At 40.8% G+C, this 12027-nt stretch overlaps 1 long non-coding RNA gene across 1 annotated transcript; it reads right to left on the bottom strand.

Annotated features, from left to right (window-relative positions):
• Positions 1-1103: 1103 nt before the first annotated feature.
• On the bottom strand, positions 1104-1544 carry LOC109943369 (uncharacterized). The gene is made up of 2 exons (XR_002266034.1): positions 1401-1544; positions 1104-1266 (listed from the first exon to the last, which is right to left on the bottom strand). It is a non-coding gene; the product is annotated as an uncharacterized lncRNA (long non-coding RNA).
• Between the last annotated feature and the right edge of the window lie 10483 nt (positions 1545-12027).

Here is a 12027-nt window from a genome sequence, read left to right as displayed (position 1 = left end):
GTCTAAAAAAGGTATTTGTTTAAGTCATTTTGTCTCATAAACCGTCTGAAAAAGATATTTGTTTAAGTCATTTCGTCCGATAAACCATCTTGAATTAGGTTTTTTTAAGACACTGGTTCTAAAGAATCGTAGAGAATACAAACATTAAAAGTCATAAAGTGTTTATCAAACCGTCTCGAATATCCTACAATAATAGACGATCACAATAGAAAAACCATCTTATTTAGGTGACTAATAATGGACGTTTTAGAAACCGTCGTATTTAGGAGACTGATATTAGACATTTTGGTGACCGTCTTATTAAGTTAAACGAAATGACTTACACGGCAGTATATTCTTCAATTTATAATCATTTTTCAGATATCACGTTATAATAATTTGAAAGAGAAATATACATACACATATATTGAACAACATTATAATTAATATAATATAAATAAGTATCATTCAATATATCATAAATAAGCATTGTCAAACAACGCATGTATAAGTGTACTCTAAATCTAAACTAAAATACAACTGTTTGCACTAATGTTAAGCCTAACTTTATATGAATTCAAGTCTCCATATTTTGCGGCCACCAAATTTGAATTCCATTCTATGTTTTCCTATACAACAAATAGGAGAAAACTAGACATAGCAAAAAGCTCTAAGCAACATGTGGATGGTCTCGAAGCTGCCCTTGTGCTTCTCCCTGTTCTTGATCACTCCTACACGCCTGGTGTTCCTCCCACCGGTCATCATGACCACATTGCCGACGTCAAACTTGATAAAGTCCATGATCTTGTTGGTCTCCAGACCGATCTTGATGGTGCCATTTCTGCAAACTTTTAGCTATACAGAAGGGAGATTGTGTTTGGAGTAAAGAACGACCAACCTCACCACATATGGACTAAGAATAACTTTAGATCTGCTTGAGTGACCTGCGTGTATTAAAACAGAACCATGACAGAATGAATACCTAGTGGAATGACATCTCACAAAGTGTGTTTTCAGGAAGAGACCGTCGAGGTCAAATCTCTGCTGGAAATTGACAGCTTCTTTAATTGTGTTGAAAACACCCTGATCCTCCATCTCCTCCCAGAATACATATTACATTAAGCCTCTACTTTGATCCAGCATGTCCTATGAGATGATGGAATTTAAAAACAAGAAAAACATGTAACCTCTGGTAGGCATATCGCAAGCTGACCAATAACCCAATTAGCCGTTGAAATCAAATATGGGCTGCAAGGATCCAAAGAATATAATGGGAGAATCCGGTTCCTGTTCAATGTAATTGTTAAATCTTTCTTTTCAGTCAGAAACTGCAAGACGGATACTGAAATGAATCAGCATTTTCTTATAAAACCAATTCATAAAATAAGACACACTAGAAGGGTAAAATTTGAATATCTTACATCTTGGAGGCCTCCATATGCCATCAAAACACCGAAATAACTAAAATGAAATCATTTAGTACATCAAGATAATAGTATAGTAAATAAACATAGTGGTATGTCTAATCGTCTTTAAGCCTTTCTTACTTCTGCACTGCTACTGATGATGCAGAAACAAGCTTGATTAAATGAAAGTTGTAGTGCTGTAGTTCTAGCGATCTCTGGTTGAATCTCCAAAGTTAAAACATGCTCATTACCTTCTACAACTGCAGATTAAATTAGAAGTATCTGAATATTATATTAACATAGTATTATGGTTCATAAAGGACTGGCCTGGTACAATAGCGAGAGAGGTCTCAAGTCACCATGTCACGGGTTTGAAGCAGGGCTGGTACAATAGCGGGAGTTGCTCTAAGTCACCATGTCACAGGTTCGAAGCAGTCTCACAAGTATCATGGTTCATATACAAGAATTTGCAAATTGGATAAGTTAGTACCCCAACACATAATCCACGATGACAAGCCCAAGCAAAAAATAGCAGTAAGACCTGCATTAATGAATTAATGACCCTAATCATTAACTACTTCAAGGTAGAAGACACTGAACAAACACAATGCAAGTTGAAGGTTGTAGGTCTGAATAGATGCAAATTGGTTCCTTCATGCCCAGTTATCACCTAGAGATCTGCAGTCAATGAGACCACCCTCGGATAACTACCTATTTGATAGTGACAACTGAGAACACAAACAACATGAACATTCATCAAATAACATAGGAATAGGATAAAGCGTGATCAATGGGCAACAATTTCAGCTGGAAGTCCTATATCTGTAGCAATGCCTCCCAAAACTGCACATCCAGTACCAGAACATCAAAAGCCTACGAGGGAATTAAATTTTTAAAGACCATTGACAGCAAAAGTTTAGAACAACATTAACAGCAAACCAAGGGAATCCTAAACATTTTATAACTTATTGCTCATGCAGAAATAGAATCTAACTCAGGCTCCTCCGTCCATACAATCCAGTTGATGTACAAGTAGAGAATCACCATCCCACATTGGATGATGCGACATGCTGAAACTTGGAGAAAAAAGTATATGCATCTCTGATGTTCATCAAATATAGTCAATTGCTAAAAAAATAAAAATAAAAACTACAGGCTACAACACACATGAATCAGCCCCTTACATATTAAGCAGACAAAATTTTCAAAACAGAAAAATAGGAGAGCAAACGAACCAGAACTAGAATCTTGATGGCTCTTGTTCACAGAGTCCTCCTCTTGATCATATCAAGACTCTGCCTAGAGTTCCCGAGACGACATGCACCCCATTCTCGAGCCTCCTGATGTCCTCATCTATACTCTTTCCACCAATGCAAGCATGCACTTGGACGTTCAGGTGGTCGCCAATAGTCGGCATAACTCTCTGTTTAGTAAGCAAGCTCCCTAGTAGGCGAGAGAATCAAAGCCAGTACCCTGTGGGAACATAATAATAACAATAATAATAGAGTTAATTGAAATTGCGGCTCTACTCTTGAATACTGAAAAACACATATATTGATCCGAGGAATCAAGAATAAAAACAGGGAGTGCCCTAGTTCCTGAGTTGTGCACAAATCAGTATTACAAAGGATAAATCAAACTAACTATAAAGATCCTATCTGAAATCAAGGGAGCCCATGAGAATCCTCCAATCGAGGTCAATGATATATCTGTTAGTCCTAGTAAGCTGACCTTCCTTTCTTCATTCATCTCCATCAGAGAGCCGGCAAGTGCGGAAGCCGGACATGGGCGGAGGCGCTGAGGGAGCGGACGCCAGCCATCGAGAGCGAGGGGAGGAAGAAGAGTGGATGCGTAGTGTCGTGTGGCGGTGGCGGCGTGGAGTCCCGGGTGGAGGGAGGGGTGGTAGGCACCTAGCCACGACGTCCAAGACCGGCAGCTAGCAGGCGGAGCTCACGCCCGCAAAAACAACCGCCATGGTAGTGGCTCGCCCTGCACACGACAGAGAGGGGCGCCTGGCTCACAGGCAGAGGAGGGCGCTGTGGGCCTAGGCGGGGCGACGATGGGTTCACCCTAGGGAGCGACGACAGAGGAGGAGGAGGCGATAGGGTTTGGGTGAGATGGGTAAGGGGACTGCGAGGGCCGAGGGGGTGCCCAACCCAACTGAACGTGGTTGGGGTTGGTGTGAGGACTGTAAGTTGATTTGCGAGAACTTGGAGGGGTTCTGTAAAATTAAGGCCAACACGCATCATCACACGGTGGCATTTTGACACTTGACACCTGTGAAACGCCAAGAGCGTGTGAATCAGAATCATCTTTTAAGGAACCCGATTAGAAGGAATCATTTAGACGTTGTCTTTTTAGTCCGAATCTCTGAAGTAGCCCGGGTTTTGGAGTTTAGCAATATAAATATAAAAAGCATTGATATATTCAGCATATATGTATACCTTCCTAAACCCTATGGTACGTAAATGATAGGAATTAAAATAAAATGATGACTTAGGTCAGTTATGTGACACATTAATGATCGAGTCGCATGTGAGTCTATTTTACCATCTATATCAAGTTATAAAGATAAGTTTTACATTTTATATTATATATATAATAAAAAAGATGGATTAACTATTTAGTACGCTTTTTAACAAGATGTCTTATCATAAATATCATACAAAGACGAGTTCATATTTAGAAATGTCTAGTATACTCACTAACATCTAAGACGGTCCTTATAGTCTAGACGACTCAAATAATACCTTTATTTGATATGGTTTCATATCTAGAAGTGTCTAATATACTAAACAAAATCTAAGACAGTTATTGCAATCTTAATGACTAAAATGGTATATTTATTTGAGATGGTTTTCAATAACAATTCGTCTTAAATCAATATAAGACATTTATTACGATGTAAATGTCTCAAAACACTTCTTTATTAAAGACGGATCTCCAAAGAACCGTCTTACCTTACTCATCACCATATGATAAAAGACACTTCTATAAAATGCACTGATATCTGTTTTAAAATGTGTGTCTTAAATAAACATATCTCTAGTAGTGACATATGTTTCCTTGCCATATATCACATTCTTTGATTTCTGGTGTAGACCATTTCTTGGTCAAAAATCCGAATATGTTAGCCTTCGGTACTATTGAAAATGGTCGTTCATGGCTATTTTCGACAAAAATGGTGGTTTGTGGACATTGATCATCGACCAGAGGCTCGTAAAACTCACCCCACATATGTTTCCTTGCCATAGATCACATTCTTTGATTTCTGGTGGAGACCATTTCTTGGTCAAAAATTCGTACGTGTTAGCCTTCGGTATTATTGAAAATGGTCATTCATGGCTATTTTTGACAAAAATGGGGGTTGTGTGGCCATTGATCATCGACCAGAGGCTCGTCAACCTCACCCCACATATGTTTCCTTGCCATAGATCCCATTCTTCGATTTCTGGTGGACACCATTTGTTGGTCAAAAATCCGAATGTGTTAGCCTTCGGTACTATTGAAAATGGTCGTTCATGGCTATTTTTGACAAAAATGGGGGTTGTGTGGCCATTGATATTCGTCCAGAGGCTCATACACCTCACTACACATTTGTTTCCTTGCCATAGATAACATTCTTGGATTTATGGTGGAGACCATTTCTTTGTCAAAAATCCGTAGGTGTTAGCCTTCGGTATTATTGAAAATGGTCGTTCATGGCTATTTTCGACAAAAATGGGTGTTGTGTGGCCATTGATCATCGACCAGAGGCTCATACACCTCACCCCACATATGTTTCCTTGTCATTGATCACATTCTTGGATTTATGGTGGAGACCATTTATTGGTAAAAAATCTGTAGGTCTTAGCCTTCGGTATTATTGAAAATGGTCGTTCATGACTATTTTCATCAAAAATGGGGGTTGTGTGGCCATTTATCATCGACCAGAGGCTCGTACACCTCACCCCACATATGCTTCCTTGCCATAGATCACATTCTTGGATTTCTGGTGGAGACCATTTCTTGGTCAAAAATTCGTACGTGTTAACCTTCAGTATTATTGAAAAGGTCGTTCATGGATATTTTCGACAAAATGGGGGTTGTGTGGCTATTGATCATCGACCAGAGGCTCGTACACCTCACCCCACATATGTTTCCTTGCCATAGATCACATTCTTGGATTTCTGGTGGAGACCATTTCTTGAGCAAAAATCCGAATGTGTTAGCCTTCGGTATTATTGAAAATGGTCATTCATGGCTATTTTCGACAAAAATGGGGGTTGTGTGGCCATTGATCTTCGACCAGAGGCTCATACACCCCACTACACATATGTTTCCTTGCCATAGATCACATTCTTGGATTTATGGTGGAGACCATTTCTTGGTCAAAAATCCGTTGGTGTTAGCCTTCGGTATTATTGAAAATGGTCGTTCATGGCTATTTTCGACTAAAATGGGGGTTGTGTGGCCATTTGTCATCGACCAGAGGCTCGTCCACCTCACCCCACATATGTTTCCTTGCCATAGATCACATTCCTGGATTTATGGTGGAGACCATTTCTTGGTCAAAAATCCGTAGGTGTTAGCCTTCAGTGTCATTGAAAATGGTCGTTCATTGCTATTTTCGACAAAAATGGGGGTTGTGTGGCCATTGATCATCGACCTGAGGCTCGTACACTTCAACCCACATATGTTTTCTTGCCATAGATCACATTCTTGTATTTCTGGTGGAGACCATTTCTTGGTCAAAAATCCGTTGGTGTTAGCCTTCGGTATTATTGAAAATGGTCGTTCATGGCTATTTTCGACTAAAATGGGGGTTGTGTGGCCATTTGTCATCGACCAGAGGCTCGTACACCTCACCCCACATATGTTTCCTTGCCATAGATCACATTCTTGGATTTCTGGTGGAGACCATTTCTTGGTCAAAAATCCGTACGTGTTAGCCTTCGATATTATTGAAAATGGTCATTCATGGTATTTTCGACAAAAATGGGGGTTGTGTGGCCATTGATCATTGACCAGAGGAACATAAACCTCACCCCACATATGTTTCCTTGCCATATATCACATTCTTTGATTTCTGGTGTAGTCCATTTCTTGGTCAAAAATCCGAATGTGTTAGCCTTCGGTACTATTGAAAATGGTCGTTCATGGCTATTTTCGACAAAAATGGTGGTTTGTGGACATTGATCATCGACCAGAGGCTCGTAAAACTCACCCCACATATGTTTCCTTGCCATAGATCACATTCTTTGATTTCTGGTGGAGACCATTTCTTGGTCAAAAATCCGTACGTGTTAGCCTTCGGTATTATTGAAAATGGTCATTCATGGCTATTTTTGACAAAAATGGGGGCTGTGTGGCCATTGATCATCGACCAGAGGCTCGTCAACCTCACCCCACATATGTTTCCTTGCCATAGATCCCATTCTTTGATTTCTGGTGGACACCATTTGTTGGTCAAAAATCCGAATGTGTTAGCCTTCGGTACTATTGAAAATGGTCGTTCATGGCTATTTTCGACAAAAATGGGGGTTGTGTGGCCATTGATATTCGACCAGAGGCTCATACACCTCACTACACATTTGTTTCCTTGCATAGATAACATTCTTGGATTTATGGTGGAGACCATTTCTTTGTCAAAAATCCGTAGGTGTTAGCCTTCGGTATTATTGAAAATGGTCGTTCATGGTTATTTTCGACAAAAATGGGTGTTGTGTGGCCATTGATCATCGACCAGAGACTCATACACCTCACCCCACATATGTTTCCTTGTCATTGATCACATTCTTGGATTTCTGGTGGAGACCATTTCTTGGTAAAAAATCTGCAGGTCTTAGCCTTCGGTATTATTGAAAATGGTCGTTCATGACTATTTTCATCAAAAATGGGGGTTGTGTGGCCATTTATCATCGACCAGAGGCTCGTACACCTCACCCCACATATGCTTCCTTGCCATAGATCACATTCTTGGATTTCTGGTGGAGACCATTTCTTGGTCAAAAATTCGTACGTGTTAACCTTCAGTATTATTGAAAAGGTCGTTCATGGATATTTTCGACAAAATGGGGGTTGTGTGGCTATTGATCATCGACCAGAGGCTCGTACACCTCACCCCACATATGTTTCCTTGCCATAGATCACATTCTTAGATTTCTGGTGGAGACCATTTCTTGGGCAAAAATCCGAATGTGTTAGCCTTCGGTATTATTGAAAATGGTCATTCATGGCTATTTTCGACAAAAATGGGGGTTGTGTGGCCATTGATCTTCGACCAGAGGCTCATACACCCCACTACACATATGTTTTCTTGCCATAGATCACATTCTTGGATTTATGGTGGAGACCATTTCTTGGTCAAAAATCCGTTGGTGTTAGCCTTCGGTATTATTGAAAATGGTCGTTCATGGCTATTTTCGACAAAAATGGGGGTTGTGTGGCCATTTGTCATCGACCAGAGGCTCGTACACCTCACCCCACATATGTTTCCTTGCCATAGATCACATTCTTGGATTTCTGGTGGAGACCATTTCTTGGTCAAAAATCCGTACGTGTTAGCCTTCGGTATTATTGAAAATGGTCATTCATGGTATTTTCGACAAAAATGGGGGTTGTGTGACCATTATTCATCTACCAGAGGATCGTAAACCTCACCCCACATATGTTTTTTTGCCATGGATCACATTCTTTGATTTCTGGTGGTGACCATTTCTTGGTCAAAAATCCGAATGTGTTAGCCTTCGGTACTATTGAAAATGGTCGTTCATGGCTATTTTCGACAAAAAATGGGGGTTGTGTGGCCATTGATCATCGACCAGAGGCTCGTAAATCTCACCCCACATATGTTTCCTTGCCATAGATCACATTCTTTGATTTTTGGTGGAGTCCATTTCTTAGTCAAAAACTCCGAATGTGTTAGCCTTTGGTACTATTGAAAATGGTCGTTTATGGCTATTTTTGACAAAAATGGGGGTTGTGTGGCCATTGATATTCGATTAGAGGCTCATACACCTCACTACACATATGTTTCCTAGCCATAGATCACATTCTTGTATTTATGGTGGAGACCATTTCTTGGTCAAAAATCCATAGGTGTTAGCCTTCTGTGTCATTGAAAATGGTCGTTCATGGCTATTTTCGACAGAAATAGGGGTTGTGTGGCCATTGATCATCGACCAGAGGCTCGTACACATCACCCCACATATGTTTCCTTGCCATAGATCACATTCTTGGATTACTGGTGGAGACCATTTCTTGGTCAAAAATCCGTAGGCGTTAGACTTCGGTATTATTGAAAATGGTTGTTCATGGCTATTTTCGACAAAAACGGGGGTTGTGTGGCCATTGATCATCGACCAGAGGCTCATACAACTCACCCCACATATGTTTCCTTGCCATAGATCACATTCTTGGATTAGTGGTGGAGACCATTTCTTGGTCAAAAATCCGTAGGCGTTAGACTTCGATATTATTGAAAATGGTCGTTCATGGCTATTTTCATCAAAAATGGGGTTGTGTGGCCATTTATCATCGACCAGAGGCTCGTACACCTCACCCTACATATGTTTCCTTGCCATAGAACACATTCTTGGATTTCTTGTGGAGACCGTTTCTTGGTCAAAAATTCGTACGTGTTAGCCTTCGGTATTATTGAAAATGGTCGTTCATGGCTATTTTCGACAAAATGGGGGATGTGTGGCAATTGATCATCGACCAGAGGCTCGTACACCTCACCCCACATATGTTTCCTTGCCATAGATCACATTCTTGGATTTCTCGTGGAGACCATTTTTAGGGCAAAAATCCGAATGTGTTAGCCTTCGGTATTATTGAAAATGGTCATTCATCGCTATTTTCGACAAAAATGGGGGTTGTGTGGCCATTGATCATCGACCAGAGGCTCGTACACCTCACCCCACATATGTTTCCTTGCCATAGATCATATTCTTGGATTTCTGGTGGAGACCATTTCTTGGTCAAAAATCCGTAGGTGTTAGCCTTCGGTATTATTGAAAACGGTTGTTCATGGCTATTTTCGACAAACGGGGGTTGTGTGGCCATTGATCATCGACCAGAGGCTCATACACCTCACCCCACATATGTTTCCTTGCCATAGATCACATTCTTGGATTACTGGAAAATCCGTAGGCGTTAGCCTTCGGTATTATTGAAAATGGTCGTTCATGGCTATTTTCATCAAAAATGGGGGTTGTGTGGCCATTTATCATCGACCAGAGGCTCGTACACCTCACCTACATATGTTTCCTTGCCATAGAACACATTCTTGGATTTCTGGTGGAGACCATTTCTTGGTCAAAAATTCGTACGTGTTAGCCTTCGGTATTATTGAAAATGGTCGTTCATGGCTATTTTCGACAAAATGGGGGATGTGTGGCAATTGATCATCGACCAGAGGCTCGTACACCTCACCCCACATATGTTTCCTTGCCATAGATCACATTCTTGGATTTCTGGTGGAGACCATTTCTAGGGCAAAAATCCGAATGTGTTAGCCTTCGGTATTATTGAAAATGGTCATTCATCGCTATTTTCGACAAAAATGGGGGTTGTGTGGCCATTGATCTTCGACCAAAGGCTCATACACCCCACTACACATATGTTTCCTTCCCATAGATCACATTCTTGGATTTATGGTGGAGACCATTTCTTGGTCAAAAATTCGTAGGTGTTAGCCTTCAGTGTCATTGAAAATAGTCGTTCATGGCTATTTTCGACAAAAATGGGGGTTTTGTGGCCATTGATCATCGAGCAGAGGCTCGTACACTTCACCCCACATATGTTTTCTTGCCATAGATCACATTCTTGGATTTTTGGTGGAGACCATTTCTTGGTCAAAAATCCGTTGGTGTTAGCCTTCGGTATTATTGAAAATGGTCGTTCATGGCTATTTTCGACTAAAATGGGGGTTGTGTGGCCATTTATCATCGACCAGGGGCTCATACACCTCACCTCACATATGTTTCCTTGCCATAGATCACATTCTTGGATTTCTGGTGGAGACCATTTCTTGGTCAAAAATCCGTACATGTCAGCCTTTGGTATTATTGAAAATGGTCATTCATGGCTATTTTCGACAAAAATGGGGTTGTGTGGCCATTGATCATCGACCAGAGGATCTTAAACCTCACCCCACATATGTTTCATTGCCGTAGATCACATTCTTGGATTTCTGGTGGATACCATTTCTTGGTCAAAAATCCGTCGGTGCTAGCCTTCAGTGTCATTGAAAATGGTGGTTCATGGCTATTTTCGACAAAAATGGGGGTTGTGTGGCAATTGATCATCGACCTGAGGCTCGTACACCTCACCCCACATATGTTTCCTTGCCATAGATCACATTCTTGGATTTTTGGTGGAGACCATTTCTTGGGCAAAATTCCGAATGTGTTAGCCTTCGGTATTATTGAAAATGGTCATTCATGGCTATTTTTGACAAAAATGGGGTTGTGTGGCCATTGATCATTGACCAGAGGCTCATACACCTCACTACACATATGTTTCCTTGCCATAGATCACATTATTGGATTTATGGTGGAGACCATTTCTTGGTTAAAAATCCTTAGGTGTCATTGAAAATGGTCGTTCATGGCTATTTTCGACAAAAATGGGGGTTGTGTGGCCATTGATCATCGACCAGAGGCTCGTACACTTCACCCCACATATGTTTTCTTGCCATAGATCACATTCTTGGATTTTTGGTGGGGACCATTTCTTGGTCATAAATCCGTTAGTGTTAGCCTTTGGTATTATTGAAAAATGGTCGTTCATGTCTATTTTTGACTAAAATGGGGGTTGTGTGGCCATTTATCATCGACCAGAGGTTCGTACACCTCACCCCACATATGTTTCCTTGCCATTGATCACATTCTTGGATTTCTGGTGGAGACCATTTCTTGGTCAAAAATCCGTACGTGTTAGCCTTCGGTATTATTGAAAATAGTCATTCATGGATATTTTCGACAAAAATGGGGGTTGTGTGGCCATTGATCATCGACCAGAGGCTCGTAAACGTCACCCACATAGGTTTTCTTGCCATAGATCAAATTCTTTGATTTCTGGTGGAGACCATTTCTTGGTCAAAATCTGAATGTGTTAGCCTTCGGTACTATTGAAAATGGTCGTTAATTGCTATTTTCGACAAAAATGGGGGTTGTGTGGCCATTGATATTCGACTAGAGGCTCATACACCTCACTGCACATATGTTTACTTGCCATAGATCACATTCTTGGATTTATGGTGGAGACCATTTCTTGGTCAAAAATTCGTAGGTGTTAGCCTTCGGTATTATTGAAAATGGTCGTTCATGGCTATTTTTGACAAAAATGGGGGTTGTGTGGCCATTGATCATCGACCAGAGGCTCGTACACCTCACCCCACATATGTTTCATTGCCATAGATCACATTCTTGGATTTATGGTGGAGAGCATTTCTTGGTCAAAAATCTGTAGGTGTTAGCCTTCGGTATTATTGAAAATGGTCGTTCATGGCTATTTTCGACAAAAATGGGGGTTGTGTGGCCATTAATCATCGACCAGAGGCTCGTACACCTCACCCCACATATGTTTCCTTGCCATAGATCACATTCTTGGATTTCTGGTGGAGACCATTTCTTGGTAAAAAATCCATACGTGT

This window comes from Zea mays, chromosome 5 (genome assembly GCF_902167145.1).
Source record: "Zea mays cultivar B73 chromosome 5, Zm-B73-REFERENCE-NAM-5.0, whole genome shotgun sequence".
Classification (NCBI taxonomy): Eukaryota; Viridiplantae; Streptophyta; class Magnoliopsida; order Poales; family Poaceae; genus Zea; species Zea mays.
Note: the sequence above shows the minus strand (reverse complement) of the source record. Positions and strands in the feature narration are given on the sequence as shown.